The following is an 18,573-nucleotide window of genomic DNA, read 5'->3' on the forward strand; positions in this document are numbered from 1 at the left end:
ACCTTTTTCTATAGAAAAAGTTCATTGGTGAACCTTTTTCTATAGAAAAAGTTCATTGGTGAACCTTTTTCTATAGAAAAAGTTCATTGGTGAACCTTTTTCTATAGAAAAAGTTCATTGGTGAACCTTTTTCTATAGAAAAAGTTCATTGGTGAACCTTTTTCTATAGAAAAAGTTCATTGGTGAACCTTTTTCTATAGAAAAAGTTCATTGGTGAACCTTTTTCTATAGAAAAAGTTCATTGGTGAACCTTTTTCTATAGAAAAAGTTCATTGGTGATCCTTTTTCTATAGAAAAAGTTCATTGGTGAAGCTTTTTCTATAGAAAAAGTTTATTGGTGAACCTTTTTCTATACAAAAAGTTCATTGGTGAAACTTTTTCTATAGAAAAATTTCATTGATGAACCTTTTTCTATAGAAAAAGTTCATTGGTGAACATATTTCTATAGAAGAAGTTCATTGGTGAACATATTTCTATAGATGAAGTTAATTGGTGAACGTATTTCTATAGAAAAACTTGTACACGTTCATTGGTGAATATTTTCTAATGAAAAAGTTCATTGAAAATTTCATTGGAAATATTTTTCTATAGATTCATTTTGGTCTACGACGGTGTTACATGAATTTTTCGAACAACAAACGTATAACAGCCACATTGTGGTATAGTGTATAAATGCATTTTCTATAAACCAATCACTTGAAGATAAACCGCTTAAAATAACGGCAAATATCAGTTGCTATTGACCGAATTTGTGGGGATTTTAAAATCCATTTTATTTTCTCCATCAAAAAATGTGCAATTGAAATGTTCAGTTTTTTTACAACAAAAACAACATTTTTATTTATTACAAAAACTCTTTTGAAATTTGAATAAAAGTTTTAGGAAATTTATGGTGTTGGATTTCCAAACCACAATTGTTACAGTTTAATTTTGCCTTTGAAATGCATTCCATGGAAAAACTGTATAAAATTGAATTTATTTCAACAGTCACAATGCAATTGCACCGGCACACAAAGCAATTGCATTTGATTTTTTGAGCTTGAATGCCACAACAGTTCAACTCAATTCAGATTAACTCAGTTTTGCCTTACCTTAGCTGTATCTGTATCTAGGTGAACTAATAAATTAAATAAAAAACTTTACAATAATTGTATTGGCATGTCAGTTATTTTGAAACTGTCTATGGTGTTTTAATTATTTTCCAATGAGTTTTGGGAAAGTGATATCAATGTTAAGAGTATCGAATTAAAAACATCGTGCCAACACACACACACTTACAGCCGCACACATTTGACTTTGTGCCGTGATATTGTTAACCGTTCATGTCACGTTTTACACTTGACATTTCGCCAGCTAGCGAAAACAATAGCTTTGTAGCTCTGCTACAAAACATCAACATTGAATCGAAAACATGTGAATTTCAATGTCCAATTGTGCTCATCTTTGTTGGTGTTGTTGTTGAGGAAGACGTCTACAAATTGTAGAATACTAAGTCTTGAGAAATTTTGCTGAAATAGCATCTTTGTTTGCCGCTATTTGTGGGCTTGCCATTCTGTTCTCTGTGATGTTGTCATTGCCATTGTTGTTGTCGTTGGCAAAATCATTAAATCGTTTTAATAAACTCAACAATTGTCTTGGATTTTGTCTAAATTACTCGCCAATAAAACCGACAATCATGACAATCGCTAGAATAATTATTTAAACACTTAATGACACATAATATGCTGTGTTGAATATTTTTTGTTCGTTTATTTTGAAGATTAATATGGCTAATGACATCCATCCACTGAGATAGATGTAAAGGCTAATTGGAGATATTATTATTGCATAAGGAAGATAAAGCTCAGTTTAATATTAGCATTAATATAATCAAAGTATATTTTTAATTGTGAGAAATAATATAAATATAGAGGTTACATGGGAAAAATGCTTTAAAAATAAAGTTAATGTTATTTTTAATGAGTGCATCAACGGCTATTAATCTAAAATGAGTTTAATGTTTCCTGGTCTAATCCATAAGAGTTTTCTGAACAATATTGGATAAATACAACGGGCTAAAAATATAACCATGTGTTTAAGGAACATCCCTGAAAGAACAATGGAAGAGTCATAGTTCGAAGTCCGATTATAGCTGTGTTCCTTTACTTACATGAGGTTACCATTTTTACCATTTGTTACCATTTTTAACCTGCACTGGCAGTAATTTTTAAAAGAGTGAGAGAGGAGAGAGCACTTATGCCTTTCTCTTCTTTCACATGCTACCAGTCAAATTTTTGCAGGTAAAAAATGGTAGAATTGATTTTTCGACTTTTGTTTGCCGATTATTTCACAATGAAGAAAAAATGGACGAAAAACAGAAGAAAAAGTTGAACGCTGACAAAACTAAATTAAAAACTGTGAAAAAGACGAAAATTGATTTTTTATGTTTCTTTTTGACATTGCTACCAGATCTACTATTTTTTCCGTTCCTTTACTTTTCTGGTAAAAATGTTCATGTGAGATCAATTTTGAGCAATTTTTACACTTTTCTCTTTTACCATTAAAAAAGTAAAGGAACAAAGCTTATATGTTTAGCTCAATGACATATGTAGAGTGTTTGGCATGTTCATGTTGGCGTGTGGTTAGCATAAATTTATCTCCAGTGGCATGCCCTTCTTAAAATAATGTATTAGTTGTTTGATTTGTAAGTACACGCAGAGAAAAAATATTTTTCGCTTTTTTTTGGAACAACAATATATATTTTTGTTCCAACAATTTGTTCAAGCATTTAAATTTCAAATCGAAAAATACCATAGTTTGCTTGCGAAATTCCTCAATATTGTAAAAATCATTGACAATACCTATCACGGTGCTCTTAAATCGCGAATCAAGTTGACATTTTTAGGGGGTTTTTAGATCTTCAGGATTTTGCTCCGAAACCGCAAATCCTATCGAAATAAGACTAAAGAAAATGTTGTAGCTATGAAAATTCTCTATAAGATTGACATTTATTATCATTTCAAAGGTTTTACCGTTATTGAGATATAGAAGTTCAAATTGGGACAATGCATTGACTGTAACGCTACCTTATAAAACAGGTTTATACATGTTGTGCCTTGACTAACTTTAAGTGAAAACCGCTTACACCTGGGAAGTTTTTGTGGATTTTGAAACAGCAATGTTCATAGGTGAGAAAAATCCAAAAACAAGAAAAAAGTCGTTGGAGGGATTTTTAAATAAATCGCGGTCAAAATTCACATTTTTAGGTTTATTTTAGGTTTTGGCGAGTTTGCTTGGAAACCGCAAGTCCTATCGAAATGTGGCTAAAGATAATGTTGTAGCTGTGAAAATTCTCAAGAGGATTCGCCCTTATGATTTGTTCATAGGTTTTACCATTTTTATACCCTCCACCATAGTATGGAGGGTATATTAAGTTTGTCATTCCGTTTGTAACACATCGAACTAATCATTTGCGACCCTATAAAGTATATATATTCTTGATCAGGATAAAATTCTAAGACGATCTAGCCATGTCCGTCTGTCCGTCTGTCCGTCCGTCTGTTGTAATCACTCTAGCGTCCGCAATAATTGAGATAGAGTGCTGAAATTTTGCACCCGAGGGTCTTTTTTCCATAGGCAGGTCAAGTTCGAAGATGGGCTATATCGGTCCACTCTTTGGTATAGCCCCCATTTAACGGTACCTCCGGATTTGAGGTGTTTTGACGTTATTCGCCACACTTGCAGACCGAATTAGCTATAATTTGGCACTTAGGGTTCCTAGTGATCAACAAACTTATATCCCAAAGGATATGGGCATAGGTCCATGTTTTGGTATAGTTCCCATATAACGGTACTTCCCGATTTTCGGTATTTTGAGAATTATAGCCACATTTTTAACCGAACTAGCTGTAATTTGCCATTTGAAGTTCTCAGTGGTCATGAAATATCTCCAGTAAACATACTCAACATAGGTCCATGTTTTGAAAATTATAGCCACATTTTGTAACCGAACTATCTGCAATTTGACATTTGAGGTTTTCAGTGGTCATGAAACATCTCCACCAAACATCGTCAACATAGGTCCATGTTTTTGTATGGCCCCCTTATAACCGTACTTCCCGATTTTCGTTATTTTGAGCATTTTAGTTACAATTTTTAACCGAACTAGCTGTAATTTGACATATGAGGTTCTCAGTGGTCATGAAACATCTCCACGAAACATCGTCAACATAGGTCCATGTATTGGTATAGCCCCCATATAACGGTATCTCCCGATTTTCGGTATTTTGAGAATTTTAGTTGCAATTTTTAACCGAACCAGCTGTAATAATCGTTATTTTGAGAATTTTAGCTACAATTTTGTCTATTCAAAAATAATCGTCAATATAGGTCCATGTTTTGGTATATCCCCCCATATAACTGTACCTCCCGATTTTCGGGAATTTTCAGTGGTCACGAAATTTCTTCACTAAAATTCGTCAACATGTGTCCATTTTTGAAGGTATACATTGTTTTGATGAAACTACCCTCAATTTGACTCTTGAAGTTCCCTGCAGCTATAAAACTTTTCCGCCAAAAAAAGGTTGACTCTTTGATATAGCCCCGTAGGTGGTACTTTTCACCTAGCTGAACACATTTTTTTAGATTACATTAGATAACACTGTGCAACAAAATAGGGGTGAAAGTCTGGGGCGCGGAAAATTCCTCTTGGGGAAGAAAGGCCTTGGTGAGTATATTATGAACCCCGAAGGACAGATCCGCCGTGAGTCGAACTTCCGCGTTATGGCGTGATGAAATTTTTGTTAGAGACCCTGCGCACACCCTGTTAGACACACTGCGCATCTGTCCTTCGGGGTTTTTAATATACACACACCAAGGGCTTTCATCTCCAAAAGGAATTATCTCTGCCCCAACATTTGTGTTCACAGTGTAATTTAAGCAATAGTGGGAGGCAGTAGGAGTCTATCCATTGTCGAAAAGTTGTTCCACCTAAAATTGTGAAAGGGCCCTAATTATTCCATTTTAATTAAGACTATTTTATGGTGGAGGGTATAAAAAGTTCGGCCTGGCAGAACTTAACGACTTTTTACTTGTTTAGATATATATATGTTTAGGTCACATTTTTAGCTTTCTTGCTCGGTTTTCACGATTTGCTTGAAAATGGTAAGTATTATCGTATGCGACTGTAGATAATCTTTTAGCTGTGAAAATTCTCTACAAGCTTGGCTTTCGTAATTTTTTCCTAGGTTGTACAATTTTCGAGATGTGATGTAAGTTTAAGTTGGGAAATTGCAGTCATGACATTGTTTTATATAAAGGTCAATCATGTAGAGAATTTTTATAGCTACAACATTTTCTTAATCCCATTTCGATAGGCCTTGTGTTTTCCAAGCAAAATCGTGAAAACCTAAAAAACCCTTAACATGTCAAATTGAATTGCGATTTATTTAGAAAGCGCTCCGGCGATTTTTTGTTTTATGATTTTTCTCATCTATGAACATTGTAGTTTCAGAATCCGCAAAAACTTCCCAGGTGTAAGCACCTTCCATTTAAAGTTACTTCAAGAGCACCGTGCTATGGCAGGAACTATCGTAATCTAGAATTTTTGTAAAAACTATTGTCAGCCCAGAAAACCTGTTACTCCAATTTTTGATTTGATCGTATATAATTCTCTTATACACTTTCCACATAACTTTGGTATTAATGTCACGTATAAAATTATGAGCATTGAGCAAAAACAAAGATAAGGGGAACTCATATAAGCAAAACTCACCAACATTGTTTTTTTTTTTCATCACGGCATTGAATACCGAGAGAAGAGAATAAAATTGTCGAAGAAAAGATAATAATATTGTCCAGCAGATAAAGACTATTGTTGGATATGATAACAACTATTGTTGTAACTAACAAAAACTATTGTTGGACTCACAATACTACATGCGGAATCTAACTATATCTTTACAATACAAATGTTGGTCTTCGAATATTGTAGGATCAATTACAGTTTTTTCTCTGCGTGTCGGTACGACTAACAGAATAGACTACCGGACTAAAGGACCGTTTTTGGTAATGAGAGTTTTTGCTGAACTTCTTTACCTTAGTTTTACATGGCTGAAAAATACAGGACCTGTAAGTTAGCACCACGCTTAGAGGTACAAATTGTTTACATTTTGTATTCCTGTATAGAGTTTTTTATACCCTTCAGATGGAGGGTATCTCCACCTAGCCATTCCATTTGCGACACATTGTGTTTTAATATTTCTTATTAATTGGCGTTCGACTTGCATGCGTTCTAACACTTCGTCGTTTGTTATGCGCTCGGTCCATGGGATCTTTAAAATTCGACGATATATCCATATTTCAAACGAGTTCAGTCTTTTTTCATCTACAGCTTTCAAAGTCCATGTTTCCGCAGAGTACAATAAAACGGACCATATGTAACATTTTACAAATCGTATTTATACCCTCAGCCTTTATAGTCCGGTCAAAATAGACATTGAAATAGCAAAAATTCCCACAGAGCTGAATTTTGGTGGAGAGCTAGGGTTTGCCATTAGAAGCAACGTTCTAAAAGTCCCCATCGATCCCATGTGTGCAAAAAAAATTATTCGGGGTCAAAGGTCAAATTTTAAGGGTTTTTTAGGTTTTCGGATTTATTTTTTGAAAACGGTTGATCTAATCAAAAAGTGACTAAAGCAAATATTGTAGACAGGAAAATTATCTACAAGTTTGATTTTCATAATTTTTTTCCTAGGAGGAACCGTTCTTGAGATATAGCTGTTCTAAAAAACACATGATTTTTATGCACTTATAAAGGAAATATGCACATATTCAGACGAACCGGCTAAAATAAGCGAAGTAATCGGGTCTGTCCCCCAAAAAAATATATATTTTCTTGAAAAGCGAAATTATAGCTATCTTCTAAAAAAAATCCAACAAAATCAGAGCGTGTTTAGTAGAGTTATTCAATGTTAGAGTCATTTTATGCCAAAATAGACCATTTAACCCACATGTGTAATCGAAAGCCCAACGGGAACGACCCCAACGAAAACTCTCCGATTTTTTTCAAGTTTTGTCCGAAGGTAGGGTTTGTTGCGCTGATTACGGAAATGTATAATTTTCGACGGTTGCGGATCCGGTTCGCCGGTTATTCGACCCGAAAGGCCAATTTTAAAAACCGGGTTAGAACCGGTTCTACTGAACCGATTACTGCAAAGTGGATATCGTTTGAAAGCTTACGGAAGTATCTAAGACATAGTGTCGTTACTTTAACCGGTTCTCCTCATAATGTACTTACGCGGCTAATTCTTTATTTGACTTTAAGATCGCGATATCTCGAAAATGGTTAGTGTTTCTTAAGAATCATAAAGACCACTCTTGTAGACAATTATTGAATCTACAACTTTTACTTTAGCCGACTTTTGCTAAGTCTTACCGTTTTTGAGAAAAATTAAAAAAACTGAATAATGCCTCCAAAAATGACCTTTGACCCCGAATAACTCGTTTTGCACACATGGGATCGATGGGGACTTTTAGGACGTTGCTTCTAATGGCTAACCCTAGCTCTCCACCAAAATTCAGCTTTGTGGGAATTTTTGCTATTTCCCCCTTATACGCATGTCTATTTTGACCGGACTATTAGGCTATGAAGGGTATATACGGGCAAAATGTGCCTCATCGAAATAATGGTTTTAGACCCCAAGTATGTTTGGACGAAATATGTTTCAGACAATTTGGAGTCGATTGAGCAATGTCCGTCCGTCTGTCTGTCTGTCTGTCTGGCTGGCTGGAGCGCACGATAACTCTCGAACGGATGAACCGATTCGGTTCAAATTTTGGCTTTCGTAATATTTTGCCCAAACTTAGTTTAAGTTCGAAGATGAGCTATATCGGTCCACTCCTTCCGGTACCTCCCCCACAAAAGTTCGGAAATGTTCGGAAAATTTGTGCGCACGATAACTCTTGAAGGGAGTAACCGATTTGGTCCATACTTTGCCCATCGTGGAGCGTGTACCAGACTTAGATCAGGTTTTAATATGGACTTAATCGGTCCACTCCGTCGGGTACCTCCCACACAAAAATTTGGAAAAGTTCATTTTAGGACCACCTCTCGAATCGCTTTGATTTTTGCTTTAGCTACTTGTATTCACTGCCCTCCATACGACGGTAAAAGTTTCATCAGGGGCAAGTCCATACTTCCTGAGAAAATAGCCTGAAAGTTGCAAAAAACCCCTATGACACCGTGTAAGGAGGTTGGAGGGCAAAATAACTCTCGAACGGATCTGCCGATTCGGTCCAAAGTTTGGTCTTAGTAATATTTTGTCCAAACATAGTTTAAGTTCGAAGATAAGCCATATCGGTCCACTCCTTCAGGTACCTCCCCCACAAAAGTTCAAAAATGTTCGGAAAAATTGTGCGTACGATAACTCTTGAAGAGAGTGACCGAATTGAACCATACTTTACAGATCCTAATATATCTACCAGATATGGATCAGGTTCAAATATGGACTATATTTGTCCACTCCATCCGGTACCTCCCACACAAAATTTCGGATACATGTTCACTTTAAGACCTGCTTTCGAATCACTTTGATTTTTGTTGAAGCAACTTGCATTCGCTGTCTCAATTGCGATGGTAAAAGTTGTTTCAGGGGCAAGTCCATACTTCTTGAGCAAACAGCCCGAAGGGTGTAAAAACCCCTATGGCACCATATGTAGTGGCTGGAGATCCACTTCCATAATGGTCAATATCGATCCAACATTTTTGTCGGTTCAAACGCCCAAAATTTTTAAAACCCCCTAAATACATACGTTTTTTGGGAAAAAAAGTTTCAGTATATTGAGGCTGAGGGTATATCTCTGTCGGCAAAGCCGACTGATACTGTTTTACTTGTTTTGTAGTAAGACTTATGTCGTGGCTAAGTAAAACTTTGTTATGTTTGAAAAAATTGTTTCTTGCCATTTCTATTCGGCATTTAATTTCTCTTGATATGTCCCATTTATCGTTGATTTGAATCCCCATAGAACGATACCTCCCAATTACTGGTATTTTAAATATTTTAGCCACCATAATGGCATTCGTACGAGTTTCAAAATATTTCAGCAGAGAATTGTCGTTACCTCCCGATTTTGGGATATTCGAAGGTTTTAGTCGCATTATGCATTCGAAATGTATGAAATTTGGTATACGTAGGTGTATACAAATGTGAAATATAGGCAGTTTAGATTGGTACCACCCGATTTGTGGGTCCTCCATTCTGAAACTCTTGAAAACTTTTCTATCTATATGTTCAAAAATGTCTGTCTTCTGAATATCTATAAAAACCCTCTGGAAGGTCTGGCTAAAGAAGCCGTCTTCCTAATAAAGACCTGAGATAGAACTTCTTTCTAAATGAGCCTAATGTAAGTTCCTTTGTCCATATTTTGTTAAGCGAAAACATCTGGTCCCTTGAAGCCTCTATCTGTAGAAATCTGCGTATTTTGCCGAATTATAGAATGCCACTAAAATACCTTTTTACACCCTCAGCTAAAGAGGGCATTTACACTTCCATACGGGAAAAAGTGCCTCATCGAAATAATGGTTTTAGATACCAAGTATGTTTGGACGAAATCCGTTTCAGATAGTTTGGTGTCGAATTAGCAATGTCCGTCCGTCTGGCTGGCAGATCAACCGATTGGGTCCAAATTTGGCCTTCGTAATATTTTGCTCAAACTTAGTTTAAGTTCGAAGATGGGGCATATCGGTCAACTCCCTCGGGTATCTCCCCCACAAAAGTTCAAAAATGTTCGGAAAAATTGTGAGCACGATAAATTTTGAAGGGAGCGACCGATTTGGTCCATACTTTGAACATCGTGAAATTCCTACCAGACATAGCCCACTCCTTCGGGTACCTTCTTCTTAAATTTTCGGAAAAGTTCAGTTTAAGACCTGCTCTCGAATCGCTTTTTTATTCCAACATCTTGTATTCACTACCCTCCATTAACGGTGCAATTTTCATCGGGGGCAAGTCCATACTTCCTGAGAAAAAAGCCTGAAAGTTGCAAAAAACCCTTTTGACATCGTGTTTAGTGGTTGGAGCGGTCCAATATTTTGGGTGCTACCGTTTTGCAATGGTATGCACACCGCCTTGCACGCTTAAGGTCGTGGGTTCGATTCCCAGGCCAGGCAACATCAAATTTTCAACAGTGGCAAAATACCCCACAGTAATGTTGGCGACATTTCCTGAGTATTTCAGCCATGTGAAACTTCTCTACAAAGTGGTGTCTTCAGACACGCCGTTCGGACTCGGCGATAAACAGTAGGTCCCATATCATTGAGGTAATATGAATCGGGGTGCACTCATTGATATGAGAGAAGTCTTCCTTGTCCCATCTGGGATGTTTGTCCAAACTAAGTTTAAGTTAGAAGATAAGCCATATCAGTCCACTCTTTCAGGCACATCCCCAACAAAAGTTCAAAAAAGTTCGAACAAATTGTGATCACGATAACTCTTGAAGGGAGTGACCAATTTGGCCCACACCCTAATATATCTACTAGATATAGATCCGGTTCACATATGGACTATATTTGTCCACTCCTTCGGGTACCTCCCACACAAATCTCGAATCACGTTGGCTTTTGTTGAAGCAACTTGCTACTTGTAACTTGCCTCAATTACGACAGCAACTTTTTTTCAGAAGCTAGTCCATACCTCTTGAGAAAACAGCCCGAAAGGGGACACCATATGTAGTGGCTGGAGAGCACGATAACTCTCGAACTGATCAACCGATTTGGTCCAAAATTTGGCCTTCGTCATATTTTGTCCAAAATTAGTTTCAGTTCGAACATGGGCAATACCGGTCCACAACTTCCGGTACTTACCGCCAATATTTAAAAAATTTCACTAAAATGGTATGCACGATATCCCTTGAACTGGGCAACCAATTTGGTCCAAACATTGGATCTCCTAATATTTTGTGCAATTTTAGTTGAACTTCTAAAATAGCCCATATCGGTCCTCCCCAACAAAAGTTCAACATTTGTGTCTAAGCGTAGTTTATCGTCTGTTCGAAGATCCTTTTGAAATTATACCGATGCTCTCCGTTGTAGTCCTGTTTACAGCGATATTATGTTTTCCGTGGACAAATCCACACTTCCTGGCTTACTCCAGAGATTCCATATACAGCAAACATATGAAAGGTCTTTTTGTATTAGAAAACATTTGAGAGACATTTGGCTTTGCTGAATCCTATCAACAACCCTACCGGATGGTCGAACTTCAGCATTATAGGTACACCATTATGTATCGTAAAGGAGAACTCAGAGTGCTTGCGCAACAAGATTAAATAAATTGAGTCCTTGCTCTCTTTACAGTGGGAGTCGTTTTTAAGGTTGCCTGTCTGTAAGTAAAACAAGGTAGCAGTATCTGTCGATGGTTATCGGTCCAGAAATTTTACGATTTGCAAACTTTCAACCTAAAGGTACACTCAATTTGTAAGCTACGTGCCTAGAATTCATTTTAGATGATGCCGGATTTTGAGTTTTTAGGTCATTATCTAAGATAGTATGGATTTGCCTGCAAAATAATGTGGCGTCGTAATAGAGGCCGCAAGAGCAGCCTTTTGAAAATTTTAAATGATCCGACCCATCTCCTTTAACTGAACTTTTACCAAATTGTGTGTGGTTGGTACTCTAAGAAGTTGACCGCTAAAGTTCATCTTCAAACGTGACAAAATATTACTATTTTCAATGTATGGATCAGGCAGAAAGTTTCTTCAGTCATAGACAATCTCTGAAACGTCTTCTGTGTAAAGAAGACCCCTAATAGTTTCTCGGCCTAGTAGGAGTTATGAAAGGTTTTTTTTTGTGTATATAAGACTTAGGAAATACCTTTATAGGAGACTTCTCTTAAAGGTATTTTTCCCACAAAGACGGTTTTGTGTATAGAACACCGTTTATAGATCTTATGTGGTTTGGTTTTCTGTGGTTCCAGTTCCATCCCATATCATTTTTACTTTGAGAAAAATCCTAAAATGCACTTAATTTGCTTTTTCGACAAATTAAATTTTAGATATTAATTTTAATTTAAAATATTTCTTTAAACCACCACAAGTTCCCATCATTTATATAAATCTATTAAAAACTAAGCAGAAATAAATTATGGTGGTGACCACAATATTACCTGCAATTATTTTCATCAGCATACTAGTTTCCAACCACAGATAATTCAATTTCATTTTTACCTGATCATTACTTAAAAAAAAATGTTAACAGATTATGTACATCCACAAATTTCTCTTCACACAGGAAGACATTTATATGCTCTTGAATAATTATCTGATTACAGTTTTAAATATCTACCAAACAAGAAAACTAGTATTTATTGCATAATCATCAACGTTATACTCGCTTTACCTTAAAAAGTAATTATCCAAAGCTAAGTAAATATATAACAGAGGAAAAAAATCTTTAATTATGGCAAAAACCAGTCAATAGTTTGTGTAAATATTTCTTTTGGTTATTACTTTTTTTCAATTTTTTTTTGCAAATCATGTTGAAAATAATTCACTGAATGAATTCAAGCAAGGCAGCAAAGCAGGAGTAAAAACAACTGAGTAAAACAAAAACCAAAAAGGTAAATGTTGGCGTTTAAGTTAGTGGTCGTTGTTTTATTTAGTGTTTGAAAGCATTACGGAAAAATTACCACACGCCGTTTAGTATGCCGCCTTCCTTTTCTTTTTGGCTTTGGGTAATTAAATAGCTTATTAAAATAAATATTTAGGTTACAAGACATTTTTCATTTTTATTTATTTAATAATTTTATTTGTTTAAGTGACCTATTTATGTAAAACTTGGAAAGTCGCTGTGGTGTCCATGTGTTTTAAAGTAGTAATTGTATGTCTCCCACAAAATAATTGGACGGGGCGGACCATGTCATATCCTACACCACTACTTTTGGGCAATAAAATTCGGTCAATAAAAATTAAATTTTTAATTAATTCTCTTTCGAGTTGAGCTTATTAGACCTATTATATACATTGAAAAATTAGGAGTCTACCGAAGTCCCACGCATTCAACCATTACGCTACGTTTCACGGGTGGTTAAGCCGATCTTCAGGCGTATTGAATGTTGTTTTTGTGGCAGACGAAGGCAAAGCTTGGGAACTAGTACTGAAGATCGGCTTAACCACCCGTGAAACGTAGCGTAATGGTTGAATGCGTGGGACTTCGGTAGACTCCTAATTTTTCAATGTATATAATAGGTCTAATAAGCTCAACTCGAAAGAGAATTAATTAAATATCACCATAAATGACCTTCGCCTTAATAAGGCAAAAATAAAAAAAATTAAATTTGTTTAAAAAGTTACTCCTTCAAAAGACGTGGAAGTACTTTGGAAAAAATTCGTAGATCCTCATACAGTTCTAGACATCAGCCATTTCCAAAATCAATTTAATACGAAGCTATTTGTTGTTTAGTTTTTTTAAGAATACCGCGATTCAAACGTCGAAAATATTTGTTTTTCAATAAATATTTTCGGATCATAACAGCACAAAATATGTTGTTACTCGACCTCTTAAAAAAAGTGAATCATTTCCCATTTAAGTCAATGGCACACACGTTTTCTCGTCGGAAGTGACGTCCTCCTAATGACGACAATTTAGGAAAATACGTAACTTTTGTGAATTTTTGGAGAACGATATGATATTTCTCGGAAACTATAACGATTTAATCAATTACAGTAGTGGTTACACAAAATTAACTATTTTATTTTTCCTCAGGTACTAAGTTTTAGTGAAATTTCAACTTTTAAGGAACAATATGGAGAGTGCCGTCGTTCACACCATGTATTTACTTACGTTTGTATCAGTCTGGTTCCGTCCGTTTAAAACTTTTTTAAATTTGTTAAAATTACTTAAGTAAAAAAAAAACGTTAAGTTCGGGCCAAACTTTTTATACCCTCCACCATAAAATTGACTTAATTAAAATGGAATAATTAGTTTCCTTCCACAATTAAGTGGAAAAGTTTTTTCGACCACGAATACCCCAAATGCTCAAATTATTTAATCTAATCTAAAAAATATGTTCAGCCAGGTGAAAGGTGCCACCTACGGGGCTATGTATATCCAAGTGTGGTTCTATATTTACAATTTGTGGTGGAAAAGTTTTATAACTGCAGGGAACCTCAAAAGTCAAAATACGGGTAGTTCCATCACAATGTAGCTAAGACCCTCAAAATTCCGAAAATCGGGAGGTACCGTTATATGTTCACGATTTTTAGTGAAAAAGCTTCATGACCACTGAAAACTTCAAATATCAAATTACAGCTAGTTTGATTTTTGCTGGATAAGTTTCGTGACCACAGAGAACCTCAAATGTCAATTTACAGCTAGTTCGGTTAAAAATTGTAGCTTAAACCCTCAAAATACCGAATATCGAGAGAAATCGTTATAGCTCCCATATACAAAAAAATGGACATGTGTTGAAGATTTGTAGTGAAGAATTTTCGTGACCACAGAGAACATCAAAAGTCAAATTACGCAAGTTCGGTTAACAATTGTAGCTCCAACCTCAAAATAACGAAAAATCGGAAGGTAACGTTATAAGGGAGCTAGTTCTTTTTTGGTGGAGACCACAGAAAAATTGTAGCTAAAATCTTCAAAATACCTAAAATGGGGAGGTACCGTTTAATGGGGTTGTACCTAAACGTGGATATATGGGGGTTTCTGAGTGAAAAATTAAAATAAGAAACGCCACCAGTGTTCTATTTGAGAAACACTTGAGTATGGTTGGTTACGGCTAGAAAAAGCTACTAACAACATTTTGTTGTGTTGTTTGCGTTGCAAATCAACGAGACACGACAGTGGAAGTAGGTTTGCTTTGTTTTGCAAACACTTTTGTGAGGGTTGTGTGAGGTTGCTCATTGAAGTATTTTCTTGGTTCACCTTTATACTTCGAGCTGACGATTGATGTTTGGGTATAACAAGTTTTTTTGTTGAAGAAGTTATTGAACAATAACTTCGGTGGAGAATATCCACAAACAAAAAACAATTGAGCAAAGGCTACAGTCGGGACGGGGCCGACTATGTGATACCCTACATCACTACACCTGTGCATAAGCTTTTCAATGGTAAACATATTGTCCGCCTACTTCAAACCCAATATGCGTCTTCCTCTTTGGGACCCCCATTAGCTACCAAAATTTCATGACGATCCGATCAAAATTTCGACCAGTAGCGTGATTACAAAAAAAATAGGAAAATGGGATGCATTACCGACTATTGCGATATCTCCGTTGTTTGTTCACCTACGCTAACCTACTTCACATCGTTGTAAAGGTGGGTTCTTCTACTTTCATAGTCAGGATTTGCTTTTGGAAGGTCCCCAACAAAAGCTGTGATATTCGTCATTACAACTAACATCGCAAAAATGAAAGGTTGCGTTGGATTAGCGACTATTGCGATATCTTCGTTGTTTGACCACCTACCACAATTTAATTTAGATCGTTAGAAAGGTGATATTTTCTACTATCATCGTCTTGCTTTTGGTATACCCCTTATAGACGCTGAGATATTTTCTCTGGAATAAAACTTTGATTTTTTGCCCATTCTGACCCCTAAATATTATCCAACCATCACCAAAATCAATAGGCTTCTTCCCCTCTGGGACCCTCATCAACACCAAAAACTTCGCGACGATCCGATCAAAATTACGACCTGTAACGTGATTTCCTAAAAAATGGGATGTATTACCGACTATTGCAATATATCCGTTAATTGGCCACCTACGCCAACCTAATTTGCATCATTGTAAAGACGAGATTTTCTACTTTCATAGCCAGGCTTTGTTTTTGTTACATCGTTAGAAAGGTGATGTTTCCTGCATTCATTGTCAGGTCTCTCTTTTGGTATACCCATTGTAGAAGCCGAGGTATTCGCTTTGGAAAACTACGTTGACTTTTTCCCTAAATACATTTTTTGCCCATTCCGACCGCTAAATATTATCCGACCCTCACCAAAATCAATAGACTTCTTCTACTCCGGGACCCCCATCAACACCCAAAATTTGGTGACGATCCGATCAAAATGATTAATTACAAGGTTTAGATGGACAGACGGACACACATAGCCAGATCGACTCAGCTCGTGGATACATTTATTGGTATATATAAGTATGGTATATATAAATAAGTATGGGTCTACGACCATTATTTCGATGCGTTACAAACTTTTTGGGCAAAACCAACTTATAATACCCTCCCCACATAGTGGTGTAGGGTATAACAAGGGAACTGATGAGATCCTGTGGCGAGGATCGAAACTAGTCTTCCCTGCCTCACCCCTTGGCGAACAATGCCAAACCTTCTCCACTAATAAATTAGTTGTTTTAAACATTAAAACAACAACAATGGGATTAAGCCAGACTATTTTGAAAAATCAAAATTCTGTAAAAACTATATGCAAAGAAATACTCATAAAATCTTTAATATTGGTCCAATTTGAAAAAATCTTTTTTTGTATGTTTTGTTGTTTAATCTGCTATTTAGCAAAAAATAGAAAAAAAAATTTGCACAGTGGGCTTGGATGCAATTTTCGCGATTTATTATTTAAAATAAATTTTTAACAACGATTGACCCCTTTTCTTGAACATTTTTTGTATTAAACTCCTACTAATTATAACGATTTTAAATCCTATTTGGTGTGGGATTCGAATGATTACTATTTTTTCTTAATTTTTTAAAATTTGTCAGTACAATTTTTCCTTTATACCAATGCAAAACATTTGTTATTTTACCGAAGGGGTCAAAACCTCATTTTGAAAAAGTGTCCGATTTCACTCAGAAATCCCCATATATACTTCATAGGGTCGCGAATGATTATTTCAATGCTTTGTAAATGGAAAAACAAACATAATATACAATCCATACTATGGAGGGTAAAAAAATTAAATTTTTTGTTTATATTTATATTTTCATAGTTTATTTATAGTTTAATATGTCAAAATATTAATAATTAAAAAAAATCAAAAGTTGAACTTTGATTTTGAATTCCTCTGCAACTGCAGTGAGTCACAGTCAAAGGTATCCACTTGAGTTTCTTTAATTAAAGCTGCGATTACTAAGAATTAATTAATGAATTTAATTTTATTTTTTTATATTTTTTACATTAGCGCCTTAACATAAAATTAGTAAAATAAAATTAATAGTAATATTCAGGTAAATTCAGACAAATCAAGTAAAAAATTATCAGTCGGCCTCAGCCTCGCACCTAAAGAAAAGAAGTAACACACAATACTTCTATAGGCTTATTCTGTAACTTTTATCGATTAAAAAGTTGTTAAAATTTCTTTTGTTTTTGTAACAACTACAAAACAAACAAATGAAATGAATGAAAAAATAAACAATGAGTAAAGTTGTTAAAAAGTTACAGAATAGGTACCCTGACCTCTATATAATACGATGTACAACGTTTGGACCAAATCGGTTTCTCCCTTCGATGGTAGTTTAGTACTACCTAGTTTAGTTGGTGCCGGTAGACTCTTTTTGAAGCTTTTGGGCCATTATCTCAATAAGTAAGGGGTTGCCTCTGAAAAATTATGTACCGTCGTAATGGGAAAAGTGAATACAAGTTGTTACAACAAAAACCAAAGGGATTCGAAGTCCAAATTTTATCGTGCACTCCAGCAACTACACATGGTGCCATAGGGGTATTTTCAATCTTTCGTACTATTTTCTAAGGAAGTATTGACTTTCTCCTGAAAAAAAACGTGTACTGTCGTAATGGAGGCAGCGAATACAAGTTGTTACAAAAAGAAGCAAAACAATTTGAGAGCAGACCTTAAACTGTACTATTCACAAATTTTGTGTGGGAAGTACTCGAAGGAGTGAACCTATATAGTCCATATTCGAACCTAATCTATGTCCAGTAGGGATATTACGAAAAGTATGGACAAATCGGTTACTCCCTTCAATAACAACTTGTCCGAACATTTTTAAACTTTTGTGGGGGAGGTACCTGAAGGAGTGGACCGATATGGTCTATCTTCGAACTTAAACCTTTCGGACAATTTTCTCAGGAAGTATGGACATGCTCTGATAAAACTTGTACCGCCGTAATGGGGGCAGCAAATACAAGTTGCTACAACAAAAATCAAAGCGATTCGAAAGCAGGTACTAAACGGAACTTTTCACAAATTTTGTGTGGGTGGTACCCAAAGGAGTGGACCGATTGAGTCCATATTGAAACATTATCTAAGTCTGGTACACATTTCACGATGTGCAAAGTATGGACCAAATCGGTTACTCCCTTAAAGAGTAATTTTTGAACTTTTGTGGGGGAGGTACCTGAAGCAGCAGACCGATATAGCCCATCTTCGAACTTAAACTAAGTTTGGACAAAATATTACGATAGCCAAATTTTGGACCAAATCGGCTCATCCGTTTGATAGTTATCGTGCGCACCAGCCAGCCAGACAGACAGACGGACGGACGGACATTGTTAAATCGACTAAAAATTGTCTGAAACACATTTCGTCCAAACATACTTGGGGTCTAAAACCATTATTACGATGAGGCACATTTAGCCTAAAGGCTGAGGGTATAAAAACAGTTTATACT

The 18,573-nt window shown here is 35.8% G+C and overlaps 1 protein-coding gene across 2 annotated transcripts in view; it reads right to left on the reverse strand.

Moving 5' to 3' along the window:
* LOC141401632 (uncharacterized) overlaps window positions 1-18,573 on the reverse strand; it is a 283,351-nt gene that overhangs the window by 236,027 nt on the left and 28,751 nt on the right. The window lies entirely within an intron of this gene.

The sequence above is a fragment of the Musca autumnalis genome, unplaced genomic scaffold (genome assembly GCF_047663935.1).
Source record: "Musca autumnalis isolate F117 unplaced genomic scaffold, ASM4766393v1 scaffold_4, whole genome shotgun sequence".
NCBI lineage: Eukaryota > Metazoa > Arthropoda > Insecta > Diptera > Muscidae > Musca > Musca autumnalis.